This window comes from Salvelinus alpinus, chromosome 15 (genome assembly GCF_045679555.1).
Source record: "Salvelinus alpinus chromosome 15, SLU_Salpinus.1, whole genome shotgun sequence".
Lineage (NCBI taxonomy): Eukaryota > Metazoa > Chordata > Actinopteri > Salmoniformes > Salmonidae > Salvelinus > Salvelinus alpinus.
This window is the reverse complement of record NC_092100.1, coordinates 39,689,535-39,706,883: the sequence shown is the minus strand read 5'-3', so window position 1 is coordinate 39,706,883 and position 17,349 is coordinate 39,689,535. Positions and strand designations below refer to the sequence as shown.

Genomic DNA, 17,349 nt, shown 5'->3' with positions numbered 1-17,349 from the left:
AGGTGTCAAGGGAAGCCAGTTTAGATTTGGCTTCACACCAATCACATCAAGCCAAACGTCACTGACAAACAATTTTTTGTTGTGTTGTTGTCCTCCGGTGGCTAGCTATTTAAAATTGTCCCTCTCCTAAATTAGCCATGGACGGAGATAGGGATTTGGACTTACTTAATTTTTTACGTAATTCTCTGTAATGTCCAAAAAGTTATAATTATGAATCATCTGTCCATAGAACATTCTTTCAAGAGTCTTGATTATCATCCAGGTGTTTTTTGGCAAACTTGAGTCAACTTTTTGGATGACATGGATCCCATTATGCCTGGCGAAAACCAAACACTGCGTTCCACAGTAAGAACATCATACTAACGGTCAAGCATGGTGGTGGTAGTGTGATGGTTTGGGGATGCTTTGCTGCCTCAAGACCTGGACGACTTGCCTTAATAGAAGGAACCATTATGCTGCTCTGTATCAGAGAATTCTACAGGAGAATGTCAGGCCATTCGTCTGTGAGCTGAAACTGAAGCGAAGCTGGGTCATGCAGCAAGACAATTATCCAAGACACACAATCAAGTCTACATGAAAATGGCTTAAAAGCAACAAATGTGAAGTTTTGGAATGGCCTAGTCAAAGTCCAGACCTAATCCCAATTGAGATGTTGTGGCAGGACTTGAAACGAGCAGGTCATGCTTCAAAACCCACAAATGTCGCTGAGTTACAGCAGTTCTGCATGGAAGAGTGGGCCATAATTCCTCCACAGTGGCGTGAGAGGCTGATCAACAACAACAGGAAGCGTTTGGTTGGAGTCATTGAAGCTAAAGGTGGCACAACCAATTATAGAATGTAAGGGTGCAATTACTTTTTCACACAGGGCATTGGGTGTTGCATAACTTTGGATACTTTTTGTATTTAGTTATTTGTAAACTCAGGTTTAAATGATCTAATATTTAGGTTTGGTTGAAGATCTGATACCATTCAGTATAAAAAATATGCAAACATTTAGAAAATCAGGGAGGGGGCAAATCATTTTTCACAGCACTGTAGGTACTGTACCAAAACACACAATATGCTCAGTTGTGATGACATTCATACAATGTTTAATTTACTGTAGGTTGCATTCCTATAATGTTGTTAGAACACCTGCTCTAAGTTCTTTGAAGGTTCCCAGAACACTTAATTAAGTTGCATTGCTGGGAATTCTTTGTTGTTGTACTTCATCATCCTCAAGTCTCATTATGAATTTCACAAAATGTACGCAGCACACAACATGCTGTAATTCGTGTGTTTATTATGTCAACGTGAGAGTCATTGCGTTGAAGCAAACACCTCCATCTTCCCTTCAGTCGAGCGAATCTTCCCTCCTTTCAATCTTCCCTCCTCTCTGTCAGTCCAGCCTTCAAATGCGGTCAGCCACTGTGCCTCCCTTGGAACAACCCATATACTACTGGTAAAAGAGAATTACAAGGTTTAGGCTTAGGCTACTACTTCAAATTGTAAAAATGAATGGTAGGCTACATTATAACAATTCTAGCAAGGATAGGTCTTAACAGACCTTAAATATAGATCTGAAAGTGCATGCATGTCAATATCACTTATTTGAAAACAGAATATAAAACATTTCAAAGGAAATTATATATGCCTGCCATCGTGTTATTGTTTATTTATTTTATTTAACCTTTATTTAACTAGGCCAGTCAGTTAAGAACAAATTATTATCTACAATGACGGCCTACCCCAGCCAAACCCGGACGACCCTGGGCCAATTGTGTGCCGCCCTATGGGACTGCCAATCACGGCCGGATGTGATACAGCCTGGAATCGAACCAGGGACTGTAGTGACGCCTCTTGCTCTGAGATGCAGTGCCTTAGACCGCTGCGTCCATGTGTGTGTTTGTTAACTATTTAACTGTACTAGAATGCTTAAAAGGCCACAAAAATTGTAAATATCGGTTCTCTGTATCGATTTTTTTGACAAGCAAAATATCGGATTGGTATCGGCCAAAAATGTAATATCGGTACATCACTAATTTGTTTAACACTTTTTTGGTTACTACATGATTCCATATGTGTTATTTCATAGTATTGATGTCTTCACTATTATTCTACAATGTAGAAAATAGTAAAAATAAAGAAAAACCCTTGAATGAGTAGGTGTGTCCAAACATTTGAATGTTACTGTACTTAATTATCAAAAGTAAATGTAATTGCTAAAATACATATAGTAAAAGTATAAATAATTTCAAATTCCTTATATTAAGCAAACCAGATGGCACTTTTTCTTGTTTTGTATTTTATTTACTGATAGCCAGGGGCACACACCAACAATCAGACTTAATTTACAAATGAAGCATGAGTGTTTAGTGAGTCTGCAGATCAGTGGCAGTAGGGATGAGGGACGTTCCTTCATAGGTGTGTGAATTGGACCATTTTCCTATCCTGCTAAGCATTTAAATGTAACGAGTACATTTGGGTGTCAGGGAAAATGAATGTATTGAAGGAAAAGTTATCAAAAATATAAATAGTTAAGTACAGATACCCCCTAAAAAACTACTTAATTAGTACATGAAAGTATTTGTACTTAAGTACTTTACACCACTGCAAATAAGTCCGTTTTTATGATGTTTATAGCATATTTGTTTCAGGTTTAACATAATGCTACATTGATGTTCACGGTATATACATTTTACCTTGCCTTGGAGGTCCTCAGAACATTTCAAGAACATTTACAAAATGTTATATTTAAGTTTGACCTAATATTACCACAACATTCTCAGCATACAAATGTGTAGTTCCTTAAAGCGTAAGAAAGCAGACTGGAATTACATCCCAATTGGAATACATCCCCATTATGTTTCTCTCCAGATTGAATGGCAATTTGCATTTTGAAGGTGATCTAGAGACACATGGCATTATAATTAAATTCATAGGACATTTGAACAGCATTTAATCATTCAAACACAACCAGGGCCGGATTAAGAAATCATTGGCCCTGGGGCTTTGATGGCCGATGTGCTCCTGTTGGCAATAGCCTATCTCACAATGAGCTACTTAGAAAAACAGTACTGCTCTTCGCCAAAAATTGGGAGATTTTTTCTCTTCTATTGGGTCTTCAATTATATTTAGAAATTAGCAGAAGGCAAACAGACAGCCGCAACCAAGCATGAAAATATCATCCATAGATCAAATCAAATCAAATCAAGTTTATTTTATATAGCCCTTCGTACATCAGCTAATATCTCGAAGTGCTGTACAGACACCCAGCCTAAAACCCCAAACAGCAAACAATGCAGGTGTAGAAGCACGGTGGCTAGGAAAAACTCCCTAGAAAGGCCAAAACCTAGGAAGAAACCGAGAGAGGAACCAGGCTATGAGGGGTGGCCAGTCCTCTTCTGGCTGTGCTGGGTGGAGATTATAACAGAACTATGCCAAGATGTTCAAAATGTTCATAAGTGACAAGCATGGTCAAATAATAATCATGAATAATTTTCAGTTGGCTTTTCATAGCCGATCATCAAGAGTTGAAAATAGCAGGTCCGGGACAGGTGGCGGTTCCATAACCGCAGGCAGAACAGCTGAAACTGGAATAGCAGCAAGGCCAGGTGGACTGGGGACAGCAAGGAGCCATCACGCCCGGCAGCCCCGACGCACGGTCCCAGGGCTCAGGTCCTCCGAGAGAGAGAAAGAGAGAGAGAAGGAGAGAATTAGAGAGAGCCAAGATTTTCAAAATGTTCATAAATGACAAGCATGGTCAAATAATAATCAGGAATAAATGTCAGTTGGCTTTTCATAGCCGATCATTAAGAATTGAAAACAGCAGGTCTGGGACAGGTAGGGGTTCCATAACCGCAGGCAGAACAGTTGAAACTGGAATAGCAGCAGGGCCAGGCGGACTGGGGACAGCAAGGAGTCATCATGCCCGGTAGTCCTGACGTATGGTCCTAGGGCTCCGGTCCTCCGAGAGAGAGAAAGAAAGAGAGAAGGAGAGAATTAGAGAGAGCCAAGATTTTCAAAATGTTCATAAATGACAAGCATGGTCAAATAATAATCAGGAATAAAAGTCAGTTGGCTTTTCATAGCCGATCATTAAGAGTTGAACAGGTAGGGGTTCCATAACAGCAGGCAGAACAGTTGATATAGATGATAGTTCCCATTCAAGTCAGGACTGACAGCTATTGCTAGTGTACCCATGAGTTTAACACAAACATTGCCAGGGTAAGAGTTTCCAAAACCCAACTATGGAATATGCCTATTTTTGTTCATTTCTTTGCCACTTGAGCCCGACTCACACAATTGACCAGTCACATGTATTTATTATGCAGTATATTTTTTATTAATCCGTTTCCCAATCAAGGCAGGGCCCCCCAGTTACCCACGTGGGCCCCCTACCTCCTCTTCCCATCTGACGATTAGCAGTGCAGCAGCAGCAGGCTGTCTACACTCGTTGAGAGTGGGCTCCTGAATCATCCTGTAGTTGGCGGTTGTGGTGTAAGAAAAAAATATTGATATGTTGTTTTGCCTATTTGGCCCCCCACGGTCCCGGTAAGCCCCTGCATTAATCCGGACCTGAACACTATATTCCACTATATTCTTTACACTTCATATGTTGACATTCTGCACATTATTTCCTTCATAGGATATTTGAACAGCATTTAATCATACAGACACAACCAAATTTGTTCCACTTCATGTGTTGACAATCTGTACATTATTTAATTCATAGGACATTTGAACAGCATTTAAATCATGCAAACACAACCATAGTTGTTAAACTTTATATATCGACAATATGCGCATGTGGGGTTTGTACCTGAAATGTTTGGTTTCCAAGCCAGGTATTTTAACCTCCTCGCCACCAGGGAAGCTCTCTTACATATTTTATCTGTATATAGCCATGCCAGTATGGTCAATCACGAATTCCATGCTTCCTTTTTAAACTTCTGAAACATAACTAACCCAGGGAAATACTGGTAACTGGGCCCGATTCAAGCCAAACCTTGACCTAGAAAATATAAAAAACTATCGGCCTATATCGAATCTCCCATTCCTCTCCAAAAAATTTTTTAAAAGCTGTTGCGCAGCAACTCACTGCCTTCCTGAAGACAGTGTATACGAAACGCTTTAGTCTGGTTTTAGACCCCATCATAGCACTTGTGAAGGTGGTAAATGACCTTTTAATGGCGTCAAACTGAGGATCTGCATCTGTCCTCGTGCTCCTAGACCTTAGTGCTGCTTTTGATACCATCGATCACCACATTCTTTTGGAGAGATTGGAAACACAAATTGGTCTAAGTTCTGGCCTGGTTTAGATCTTATCTGCCGGAAAGATATCAGTTTGTCTCTGTGGATGGTTTGTCCTCTGACAAATCAACTGTAAATCTCGGTGTTCCTCAAGGCTCCGTTTTAGGACCACTATTGTTTTCACTATATATTTTACCTCTTGGGGATGTCATTCGGAAACATGTTAACTTTCACTGCTATGCGGATGACACACAGCTGTACATTTCGATGAAACATGGTGAAACTCAAAATTGCCTGTTTCAAGGACAGCTTTTTTCTATCTACGTAACATTGCAAAAATCAGAAACTTTCTGTCCAGAAATGATGCAGAAAAATGTATCCATGCTTTTGTCACTTCTAGGTTAGACTACTGCAATGCTCTACTTTTCGGCTACAAGGATAAAGCACTAAATAAACTTCAGTTAGTGCTAAACACGGCTGCTAGAATCTTGACAAGAAACAAAAAATGTGATCATATTACTCCAGTGCTAGCCTCTACACTGGCTTCCTGTTAACTTCTTAAGGGCCGGGGGCAGTGTTCGGATGACTGACGTGCCCAAGGTAAACTGCCTGTTACTCAGGCCCAGAAGCTAGGATATGCATATAATTGGTAGTATTGGATAGAAAACACTCTGAAATTGCTAAACTGTTAGAATAATGTCTGTGAGTATAACAGAACTGATATGGCAGGTGAAAACCCGAGGAGAATCCATCTGGATTCTTTTTTTTGAGGTCACCACCATTTAAAATGCCTGTCTATGGGAAAATCAAAGGAATACCTCCTAGAATGCAGTTCCTATGGCTTCCACTAGATGTCAACAGTCTTTAGAAAGGGTTTCAGGCTTGTTTTTTGAAGAATGAGCTAGAATTTGTAGTTTTTCTTGGTGAATCTCATTTTGACTGTATTGTTGTGGCGCGCGTGGATGAGGGCGCGCACTTCGTTATTTATCTCCGGTAATGAACATACTATTCTCCGTCTTAAATTTGATTGTTTATTTACATATTAGAGTACCTGAGGAGTGATTAGAAACGTTGTTTGACTTGTTTGGACGAAGTTTATTGGTAACTTTTGGGATTCCTTTGTATGCATGTTGAACTAGTGGAACGGGTGGATTAGTGAATCAAACGCGCCAACTAAACTGAATTTTTTGGGATATAAAGAAGAACTTTATCAAACAAAACAACCATTTGATGTGTAGCTGGGACACCTGGGATTGCAAACAGAGCAAGATCTTCAAAGGTAAGTGATTTATTTTATCGCTATTTCTGACATTTGTGACGCCTGTGCTGGTTTGGAAAATGTTTTTAATGCTTTTGTGTGTGGGGCGCTGTCCTCAGATAATCGCATGGTATGCTTTTGCCGTAAAGCCTTTTTGAAATCTGACAAAGCGGCTGGATTAACAAGAAGTTAAGCTTTTAAATGATGTAGGACACTTGTATGTTCATGAATGTTTAATATTACGATTTTGTAATTTGAATTTGGCGAGCTCCAGCTTCACCGGATGTTGTTAACGGGATCTGTGCGCTAATTAAGGCAAGGGCTAATTTCAAGGTTTTACTGCTAACCTACAAAGCATTACATGGGCTTGCTCCTACTTATCTTTCCGATTTGGTCCTGCCGTACACACCTACACGTACGCTACGATCACAAGACGATCACAAGGCAGGGTTTTCTCCTATAGAGCTCAATTTTTATGGAATGGTCTGCCTACCCATGTGAGAGACGCAGACTGTGTCTCAACCTTTAAGTCTTTATTGAAGACTCATCTCTTCAGTAGGTCCTATGATTGAGTGTAGTCTGGCCCAGGAGTGTGAAGGTGAACGGAAATGCACTGGAACAACGAACCGCCCTTGCTGTCTCTGCCTGGCCGGTTCCCATCTCTCCACTGGGATTCTCTGCCTCTAACCCTATTACATGGACCGAGTCACTTGCTTACTGGTGCTCTTCCATGCCGTCCCTAGGAGGGGTGCGTCACTTGAGTGGATTGAGTCACTGACGTGATCTTCCTGTCCGGGTTGGCGCTTCCCCTTGGGTTGTGCCGTGGCGGAGATCTTTGTGGGCTATACTCGGCCTTGTCTCAGGATGGTAAGTTGGTGGTTGAAGATATCCCTCTAGTGGTGTGGGGGCTGTGCTTTGGCAAAGTGGGTGGGGTTATATCCTGCCTGTTTGGCCCTGTCCTGGGGTATCGTCAGACGGGGACACAGTGTCTCCCGACCCCTCCTGTCTCAGCCTCCAATATTTATGCTGCAGTAGTTTATGTGTCGGGGTCTAGGGTCAGTCTGTTATATCTGGAGTATTTCTCCTGTCTTATCCAGTGTCCTGTGTGAATGTAAGTATGCTCTCTCTAATTCTTTCTCGCTTTTTCTTTCTTTCTTTCTTTCTTTCTTTCTCTCTCTCTCTCGGAGGACCTGAGCCCTAGGACCTCTACCGCAGGAGCGGTAGAGATACTCGGCTATGATGATCGGCTATGAAAAGCCAACTGACATTTACTCCTGAGTTGCTGACCTGTTGCACCCACTGTGATTATTATTATTTGACCCCGCTGGTCATCTATGAACATCTGAACATCCTGGCCATGTTCTGTTATAATCTCCACCTGGCACAGCCAGAAGAGGACTGGCCACCCCTCATAGCCTGGTTCCTCTCTAGGTTTCTTCCTAGGTTCTGGCCTTTCTAGAGAGTTTTTCCTAGCCCCCGTGCTTCTACGCCTGCATTGCTTGCTGTTTGGGGTTTTAGGCTGGGTTTCTGTACAGCACTTAGTGACATCAGCTGATGTAAGAAGGGCTTTATAAATACATTTGATTGATTTGATTGATTCCGACTTAGGAAAGTATGCCTCTCTCATGTACTTCTCAGTAGTTGGTATTCAGACTTACCTTATTAAGGTGCGTAACGCGCTTTACAGGTGTGGTTCCCTTGCACGTGCTGAAAACCCTCCCACTTGCTGGCCAACAGAGTTGTACTAAATAAAATGTTTTGAGAGAACAGGTTTAGAATATTAGAGATCAATGAAAGAAAGCCATCTAAATATATATTCTCTGTTTCAGCACCAATTGGTAGATTTAAAAATACTCTGATCTAATAGATTATTTAGGGTTAGGAAAGTATTTATGGATCATAAAAAACTGGTTTGGAACGAAAGAAAGTAAACAGTGGTTTGATTCATTCAGAAAATTGCCACATTCAGTTCTTTAACCCATAGTAAGTCAGTGAACGTTATTTATAACGGTTACATGGAGAAAATCATGGCCCTCCCTTCAGCAAAATCTATTTCGCCTAAACCCTCTCTGAACGCTTGAAAAAAAAAAAGTGTACATTTTATGTGGACTCCAGGAAGAGTAGTTGCTGCATGTACACTAGCTAATGGGGATTCTAATAAACTTAACTAAACCAAGAAGACAATGAATGTGGCCGAGTTACAGTTTTGACTTAATTCTGCTCGAAAATCTATGACAAGACTTGGAAATGGTTGTCAAGCAATGATCAACAACCAATTTGACAGAGTCTGAAGAATTCTGGAAAGTATAATGGGCAAATACTGTACAATCCAGGTGTGCAAAACTCTTCGAGACTTACCAAGAAAGACTCACAGCTGTAATCCCTGCCAAAAGTGATTCTAACATGTATTGACTCAGTGGTGTTTATACTTACGTGAATTAGATATTTCTGTATTTTCCTTTTCAATACGTTATCACTTTGTGATAATGGGGTATTGTGTGTAGATGGGTGTGAAAAAAACGTATATTTAATCAATTAAAATTTCACTTCCAATATTAACCCTAAAACAAATGAAATGTGACTTTTAGCTATAAATCATACTGGCACACTATCAATCCAAATGGCAATGGGTACACGTTCTTTCTTTATACTTTAAAAGTGAAGAGTGGACATGCGCCTAAAGAGTGTGTCTTCAGAATATGAGTTGAATTCCAAATTATATAACATTGACTAAGTGTCTCTTCAATTTTTCAGCAATGTTTCTCCATGCTAGAGATGAGAGTAGCAACATGAAAAATATTGAAAATACAGATTTCTGTCTGGTAATGTGTTGGCATATTTATGAGATACAAATGCCTAATATAGACCAAAAAATGACAATTAAAAGCGGCAATATGTAACTTTTTGCACAACCCGACCAAATTCACATAGAAATATCTGTCATTCTCACTGAAAGCAAGTCTAAGAAGCGCATGCTTCCCGTTCTTAAGTTGCATAATTTTTTATTTTTTTTCGTTTGGGAGAGGCGAAGGTGGAGTCATACGTCCTCCGAAACATGACCCGCCTAACCCCGCTCCTCTTCCTTCCTCTTTGCTAAAAACGTGGTCTTAATTTTGCTAAAGAAAATTGTGGAGAGATGTATACAGATTTATACCATGGCACTGTTGAATTCTTGTTTCTGATTGGATTGAAGGGCATTCCAGAGTGCATTATTTCCTTATAACCCACAGTATATTTGCACGGTAGAATTCAATGGCTATAGCTCATTCTTACATGTTCTATGTTTGAGCTGCCTTTGAAAGCAAAAGTTGAATTGAAAACATTACTGGCATTGTTGAATTAGATTTTTATAATACTGGGACTGATGGTTTGGTTAGCTAAACTAGCAAGTCTGTTTGTTTGGTTACCAAAGCAACTTTGTTAGCTACTTCAGTGGATGTTGAACACATTTCTAGAGGCAAACGAAATAAAACATGTATTAAAGCCATGGTAATAAAAGGGACAATCAACTCCTGGCTCTATGCGTTCTCTAGAACATAATGCAACTCCCTGTAAGGTTAGTTCGACTCCGCTAGCGCGTCGTGGAACACACCTTCCACGTCATTCATTTTTTCCCCCTATAGAATCCATAGCCTCTTGTTGATTAACCCTTACGTAATAATACTAAAAGTCCAAGCTTGCAGTATGAAAGGTAAATGAACATTTAAATAATGTAATTCTATTTTATTCTAATAGATCATCATTATATATTTTCCAGTAAACTTGTTCCACAGTCAATTTAAACCTCAGCAAACCTCAGCTCTCCTGTGATATACTGAATGTGACATTAAACGTGGCTGTCACGGTGTATGATTCAAATACTGGCATTCCTTGAGTGACACAGTGGCTAAATCACATCTGAGATCTGAACCAAAGCAAAGACTGTTTTGGTATAAGCAGAGCCACAATCGACTAGAATCTTTCAAGGCCTGAATTCAATCGACCCACTTTAGAACGCGTCGTGTCCTGTTTTCATGACTCACATTAATAAGACATTGTTAGTTTGAGGATCACTGGATCAAGTAATAAATAGACAGAATGACTCATGGATAGATTTCATGCCAAAGTGTGAAAGCGGCAGGAGCATCAACTTAATTCAGGCCAGGCATTAATGCTCTGTACTCCTGGGGTGAGAGAGACTGATTAAAGCTGTAATATCTATGACAGAACCCAGTCCCTGGTCTGGCTATAGCTCCCAAACAGAACATTTAAAACACAGCATGGGAAAAATGTTACTATGCACATTTCTTGTCTGCCAGACTAATTCAATGGATAGATAATTCAATGGATAGATAGTAGTTCCTGATCGTGGACTACATGAAACAGAGGGCCGAGTATGCCCCCATCCACATCGATGGGGCTGTAGTGGAGCAGGTCGAGAGCTTCAAGTTCCTGTGTCCACATCACCAAGGAATTAACATGGTCCATACACACCAACACAGTAGTGAAGAAGACACGACAACGCCTCTTCCCATCAGGAGGCTGAAAAGATTTTGCATGGGCCCTCAGATACACAAAAAGTTATACAGCTGCACCATTGAGAGCATCTTGACTGGCTGCATCACCGCTTGGTATGGCAACTGCTTGGCATCCGACCAGAAGGTGCTAGAGGGTAGTGCATACGGCCCAGTCCATCACTGGGGCCGAGCTCCCTGCCATCCAGGACCTTTATACCAGGCGGTGTCAGAGGAAGGCCCTACAAACTGTCAAAGACTGCAGCCACCCAAGTCACATACTTTTCTCTGCTACCGCACGACAAGCGGTACCGACAGGACCCTGAACAGCTTCTACCCCCAAACCATAAGACTACTAATAGTTAACCAAATAGCTACCCGGACAATCTGCATTGACCCTCTTTGCACTAACTCTATTGACTCATCACAAAGGCTGCTGCTACTGTTTATTATCTATCCTGTTGCCTAGTAACTTTACCCCTACCTATACGTATGCACATCGACTCGGTACTGGTACCCTGTGTATATAGCTAAGTTATCGTTACTCATTGTGTATTTATTCCTTGTTTCTATATTTTTCTCTCTGCATTGTTGGGAAGAGCCCATAAGTAAGCGTTTCACTGCTAGTCTACACCTGTGGTTCACAAAGCATGTGACAAATAACATTTGATTTGATTTGAGACAGTCCATTCGGTAGACTACTTCAGCCCTAGAAAGACTCGGATCTAGAGGGGGAAGGTTTTGGTGGTGCTGGGAGACCTGGGGCTGACTTATAATCCTATAACTCTTACTGAACGGCATACCTTCATCGTACTCATCATCATTATCGTCGTTCATGGCAGCAGTTTCCTCAGGGCTCTTACTCAGATATCTCCTGCGAGAGAAGACATAGAAAAGGGTTAGGGTTCTGGCTGAGGCTAGGGTCAGGGTTGAACCGGGATGTGAACATTAAGCTAGGGTTAGGCTTGTGGTTAATGTTGGTATCCTTTCAAATAATTTAGCTCCTGTTGATTTAGCTTGCCTGGTGCAATGGAATCAATGGAATAGTCCCAAAAGTGCAACTGCAAACCCTGCCCGTTGGGCAAGTTCACTGCCCAAAGTATTTGAAAGACAAGTACTTTTTGAAGCCAGACGTGTTAATGTTATGGGGCCAGAGGGCATGGGTGTGCTAATGGGGTCCGTGCTGCACAGAGCCTCATCATCATTAGGGCTGATTAGCCAGCGCTGCTAATAGATTAGTACCATTAACAGGAGCATGAGAAGCAGAATGAGCTAAATGGATATCAATGGAATAGAGAAAACACAGGGTAACATATAGGACAAAATATTCAAACAAAAACATCCATAGTCAAGTGTGCACAAGTAAAGCATTGAAAGGTAATAAATAGGAGGAAACCTTTTTAATTGGCATCATTCACACTGTCCATAATAGACTGTAATTTGAAAATCCAGGCTTGCAGGTTAGCAACCAGAAGTGTTCCATTGAAGTCTATAGATAACAGTGCTTTTAAATAAGCAGACACAGTACCTGCATGTGCGTAGCAATATCTCATCTTTCCTCTGCTGCAGCATCTTCTATCTCTCCTCGGCTGACTTGGAGAAGCGGCAGCACCTGCGCTCAAAGTCCTCCACCTCAGGGGTCACAACCTTTGAAGTCCCGCTGGCCCCACCCACATCCTCTGGGGAGCGGTTGACCTGGGAGAATATGTGATCCACAGGCTGGAGAGGAAGAGGAGCAAAGCAGACCTTTTAGGGACTATCCTGGAAGTTGAGTCTGTCCAAATTTACTGTTGAAGTCAGGCATCCCACTCAAAACATTTTATAAGTAATTTGTGATATTGGCTCATAGGATGAATTGACCCGGAATTCTGTTTTAGTACTTCCCTATGTTAATGTACCATCCAAGGAGACACGTAAGCTCACATAAGCAGACACAAACAACATGAAGTTAGCGAGGTGGAGATGTGGGACTGACCTGTGTGAGAAAGGGTTTGTGGTGGGAGTGGGACTGGGACTGGATTGACCTGTGTGGGGAAAGGCACCACGATGCGTCCCATCAGGAAGTTGTCAGTGGTGACCTCTACAGAGTGGGTCAGCTGCAGGTCCTGGAGCACCAGATGGTAGGGAACCCAAGGAAACATCTCTCGATCTGATGGTCCTAAAGACAATGTTTACCTCATTTTCTTCATTGGCACTGACGTGAAAGAATAGGACAGGTGAATGGTATCGCAATAAGTGCACAAGGCACTGGAAGCACACAAGTCATGGATCAATGGACCATAGGAATACTGACCATGGCATTAAGCTGGGAGTTGTTGGCCTGTTGTACAATGCCCAGGACATTGGTTGTGTGCATGACTTCCACTGAGAAATTGGGCGGCCAGCTTGCAATGCGAGAACCTTGTACGGGTGACATGCATGTAAGATCAAGCCCATAGAATATTCATGAGAGGTGTACTTTCTACACTGTATTCAGATGTCTTGTGTTTAGAGAAAAGCCCGAAGAGTCGCTAACTGTTTCAGCGTAACCACTGAGGGGATGTCTATCTGCATATTGTATGGGTGTTACTTTCTCGCATGCTCTTAGCCCAACAGATACTAAGACCTGATGCAGAAAACAACAAAACTAGTAGGGACTACAGATGTCATTTATTTTCATAGGAACGTTAACACTGATGAGGAAGCCAAACTGTTGATTAATGTGTCCTTTCCCAGTTAAATAAAATGCATACATACGTAAATGGCGTAGTTCTGACAGCTAGGAGAGAAATGAGGATACTGGATGAGTTTTGGGGCCTCACTGTCAAAGTACCCCCACACCATCACACCTCCTCCTCCATGCTTCACGGTGGGAACCACACATGCAGAGATCATCCATTCACCTACTCTGCGTCTCACAAAGACACGGCGGTTGGAACCAAAAATCTCAAATTTTGAATTATCAGACCAATGGACAGATTTCCACAGGTCTAATGTCCATTGCTTGTGTTTCTTGGTCCAAGCAAGTCTCTTCTTATTATTGGTGTTCTTTAGTAGTGTTTTTTCTTCTTCAGAAATTCGACCATGAGGGCCTATTTCATACAGTCTCCTCTGAACAGTTGATGTTGAGATGTGTCTATTACTTAAACTCTGTGAAGCATTTATTTGGGGCTGGAATTCTGAGCCTGGTTGTCACGGTTCATGAATCCACTGCCTCACTCTCTCTTTTCTCTCTCTCTTTCGCTCTCTCTCTCTCTCTCTCTCTCTCTTTCTCTCTCTCTCTCTCTCTCTCTCTCTCTCTCTCTCTCTCGTGTTTGTGTGGGCGTGGTTCCCAATCTTGGCCTGATTGTCTGCGCCAGCTGGAATTAATTATCTTCCCCTTTATATGTTCTGTAACCTGTGTTTCTTGTTGTCAGATCGTTGTTTCTTCCCTGAGGTTGTGTCGTGTGTCAGTGCTCATTCTCTCGCCGCCCTTGTGTGGATTATCTGCTGTGCTCCTTCCTACCCAGCCGGACACACTCCCTTGGATTTCTCAGCACGCTATCATCAGAGGATGCGCCCTAGGCCCTGGGTTGGATTCCGTCTGAGTATATTCTGTCTGTCCTGTTGATGCTGTAAACTGTTTCATTAAACCATCGTTGCTTGCATCTTGCATCCGCCTCTGTATTGTGACACTGGTAACTCATGATGAACTTATCCTCTGCAGCAGAGGTAACTCTGGGTCTTCCTTTCCTGTGGCGGTCTTCATGAGAGACAGTTTCATCATAGAGCTTGATATTTTTTGCGACTGCACTTGAAGAAACTTTCAAAGTTCTTGAAATGTTCTGGATTGACTGACCTTGATGGACTGTCATTTCTCTTTGCTTATTTGAGCTGTTCTTGCCGTAATATGGACTTGTTTTTTCCCCAAATTGGGCTATCTTCTGTATACCAACCGTAACTTGTCACAACACAACTGATTGGCTCAAACGCATTAAGAAGGAAAGAAATTCCACAAATTAACTTTTAACAAGGCACACCTGTTAATTGAAATGCATTCCATTTGACTACCTCATGAAGCTGGTTGAGAGAATGCCAAGAGTGTGCAAAGCTGTCATCAAGGCAAAGGGTGGCTACTTTGAAGAATCTCAAATATAAAATATATTTTGATTTGTTTAACACTTTTTTGGTTACTACATGATTCCATATGTGTTATTTCATTGTGTTGATGTCTTCACTGTTATTATACAACGTAGAAAATAGTCAAAATAAAGCAAAACCCTACAATGAGTGACCAAACTTTTTTGACTGGTACAGTATATATTATACATTTATATAGCACTTCCACATTGGAGGACTCACATCATTCATTCACTATCTGTTGATGTCCACCAGCCCCAAAACATATTTTACCCAGCCATTTAAACATCAATGTATACATATTCAACAGCCTTTGCAAACGAAAACAGATAGATGTTGCGGTTGTTCAAATGTGCACAGCGTGGGAGAAAAAATAGTTACAGTTTACAGACAGCTGCTCACTTGTGGAAGAGATGTCCAAACCGCAGCTTGCGTTCTGTAGTCATGGAGTCCCAGCAGATAGCACAGTCATCATTGTTGGCTACCAGCTCATCAGAGGTGGCCACAGCAAACCTGCAATCAACCAATCAGCAACATATTTAGACAAACAACACTGTCCATTTTCTTAGATCACGGAAATCCGTTTTCTGCTTTCATTTTGCCTTCAAATGTGCCTCAGAGCATAGATAGACACAGTATAAAAGGTCATTGAAACGCATACTGTAGGCTACACACGTACTGCCACGCTCTTTGAAGGCGGATAAAGCTAGCCGATTGAGCAACAAACCTGGCCTCCATGTTGTGGATGACACGGAGGTAGTTCTTGTGGCGACGGACATCGTCAAGCAGGTAGCGTAGCTGCAACGAAGATCACCCGGCTGGCCATGGAGATCCAGATGGTACCGAACAGCTGAGAGGTTGGAGGGGTAAGAAGGGGAGAGAAAGACATTATGGTTACAACAAGAAGGGACCTAAAGATGAAAGGACCTTAGTAACAACGCTAGTAATGCAATAGTAATAACAGATGTGACAGAACGTCTGAGGACGGGGGTTTGAACTGTGGATGTGGTGCATGAGGTCCAGCCCCAGCAGAGCCAGCTCCATCACAAAATCAGTGGAGTAGATGTATGATACCTTACTCTAGTCCCCTCATGGTTCAGGTCCCACAGGTGGATAGAGTACCTGGAGGGAGCAGGAACATGTGGTTCAGTGTGTGTGTGTGTACCCCTTTCAGATGTACCACCAGTTGGTAATGGGTTCCTACAAGATATGCGTTATTTTGGTAATTGCCAGCACAATCACTTACCGGATAACGACATGTCCAGTTCTAACGGACACCAGTATTCACTGAAAGGAAACATGAGAAAACAATGAAAACAGGGAGCGTCATCAGATAAGTTCATGCTGTCTACATAAAACAGAGAGAAGCACTTCACTAAAAATGTTGATCCATGTACATTAGAGAAACGAAGGTAAAGGATCCAACAGAATTTTTTAAGTCGTCTCTATATTAAAATGCATCGGAAACCACCCGGAAACCATTTTGTCATTGATAAGCACATACATTTTAACAGTGGCTGTACATTAACATTCTATACAGTGCATTCGGAAAGTATTCAGACCCCTTCACTTTTTCCACATTTTGTTAAGTTACAGCCTTATTCTAAAATGGATTAAGTTGTCCCTGTCACGCCCTGAGATTTGGGGTGGGCATTCTATGTTCATTTTTCTATGTGTTGTATTTCTTTGTTTTGGCCGGGTATGGTTCTCAATCAGGGACAGCTGTGTTATCGTTGTCTCTGATTGGGAACCATACTTAGGTAGCATTTTCCCCACCTGTGTTTTGTGGGTAGTTATTTTCTGTTTAGTGTTTTCTGCACCTGACAGGACTGTTTCAGTTTCGTTATTCACTTTGTTATTTTTGTTTCAGTGTTCAGTTCAATAAAAGTCATGAACACTTACCACGCTGCGCTTTGGTCCGATTCTTCCCCATCAGATGACGACACCCATTACAGTCCCCCCCTCAATCTACACACAATACCCTCTAATGACAAAGCAAAAACTGTTTCTAAGACATTTTTGCAAATGTATATATAGAAAATCTTAAAAAATGTCACATTTACATAAGTATTCAGACCCTTTACTCAGTACTTTGTTGAAGCACCTTTGGCAGCGATTACAGCCTCAAGTTTGCTTGGATATGACGCTACAAGCTTGGCACACCTGTATTTGGGGAGTTTCTCCCATTCCTCTCTGTAGATTCAGTCAAACTCTGTCAAGTTGGATGGAGAGCGTTACTGCACAGCTATTTTAAGGTCTCTCCATAGA

The 17,349-nt window shown here is 41.7% G+C and overlaps 1 pseudogene; it reads right to left on the bottom strand.

Annotated features, from left to right (window-relative positions):
* Positions 1-10,913: 10,913 nt before the first annotated feature.
* On the bottom strand, positions 10,914-16,374 carry LOC139539329 (E3 ubiquitin-protein ligase AMFR-like; annotated as a pseudogene).
* Positions 16,375-17,349: the final 975 nt, after the last annotated feature.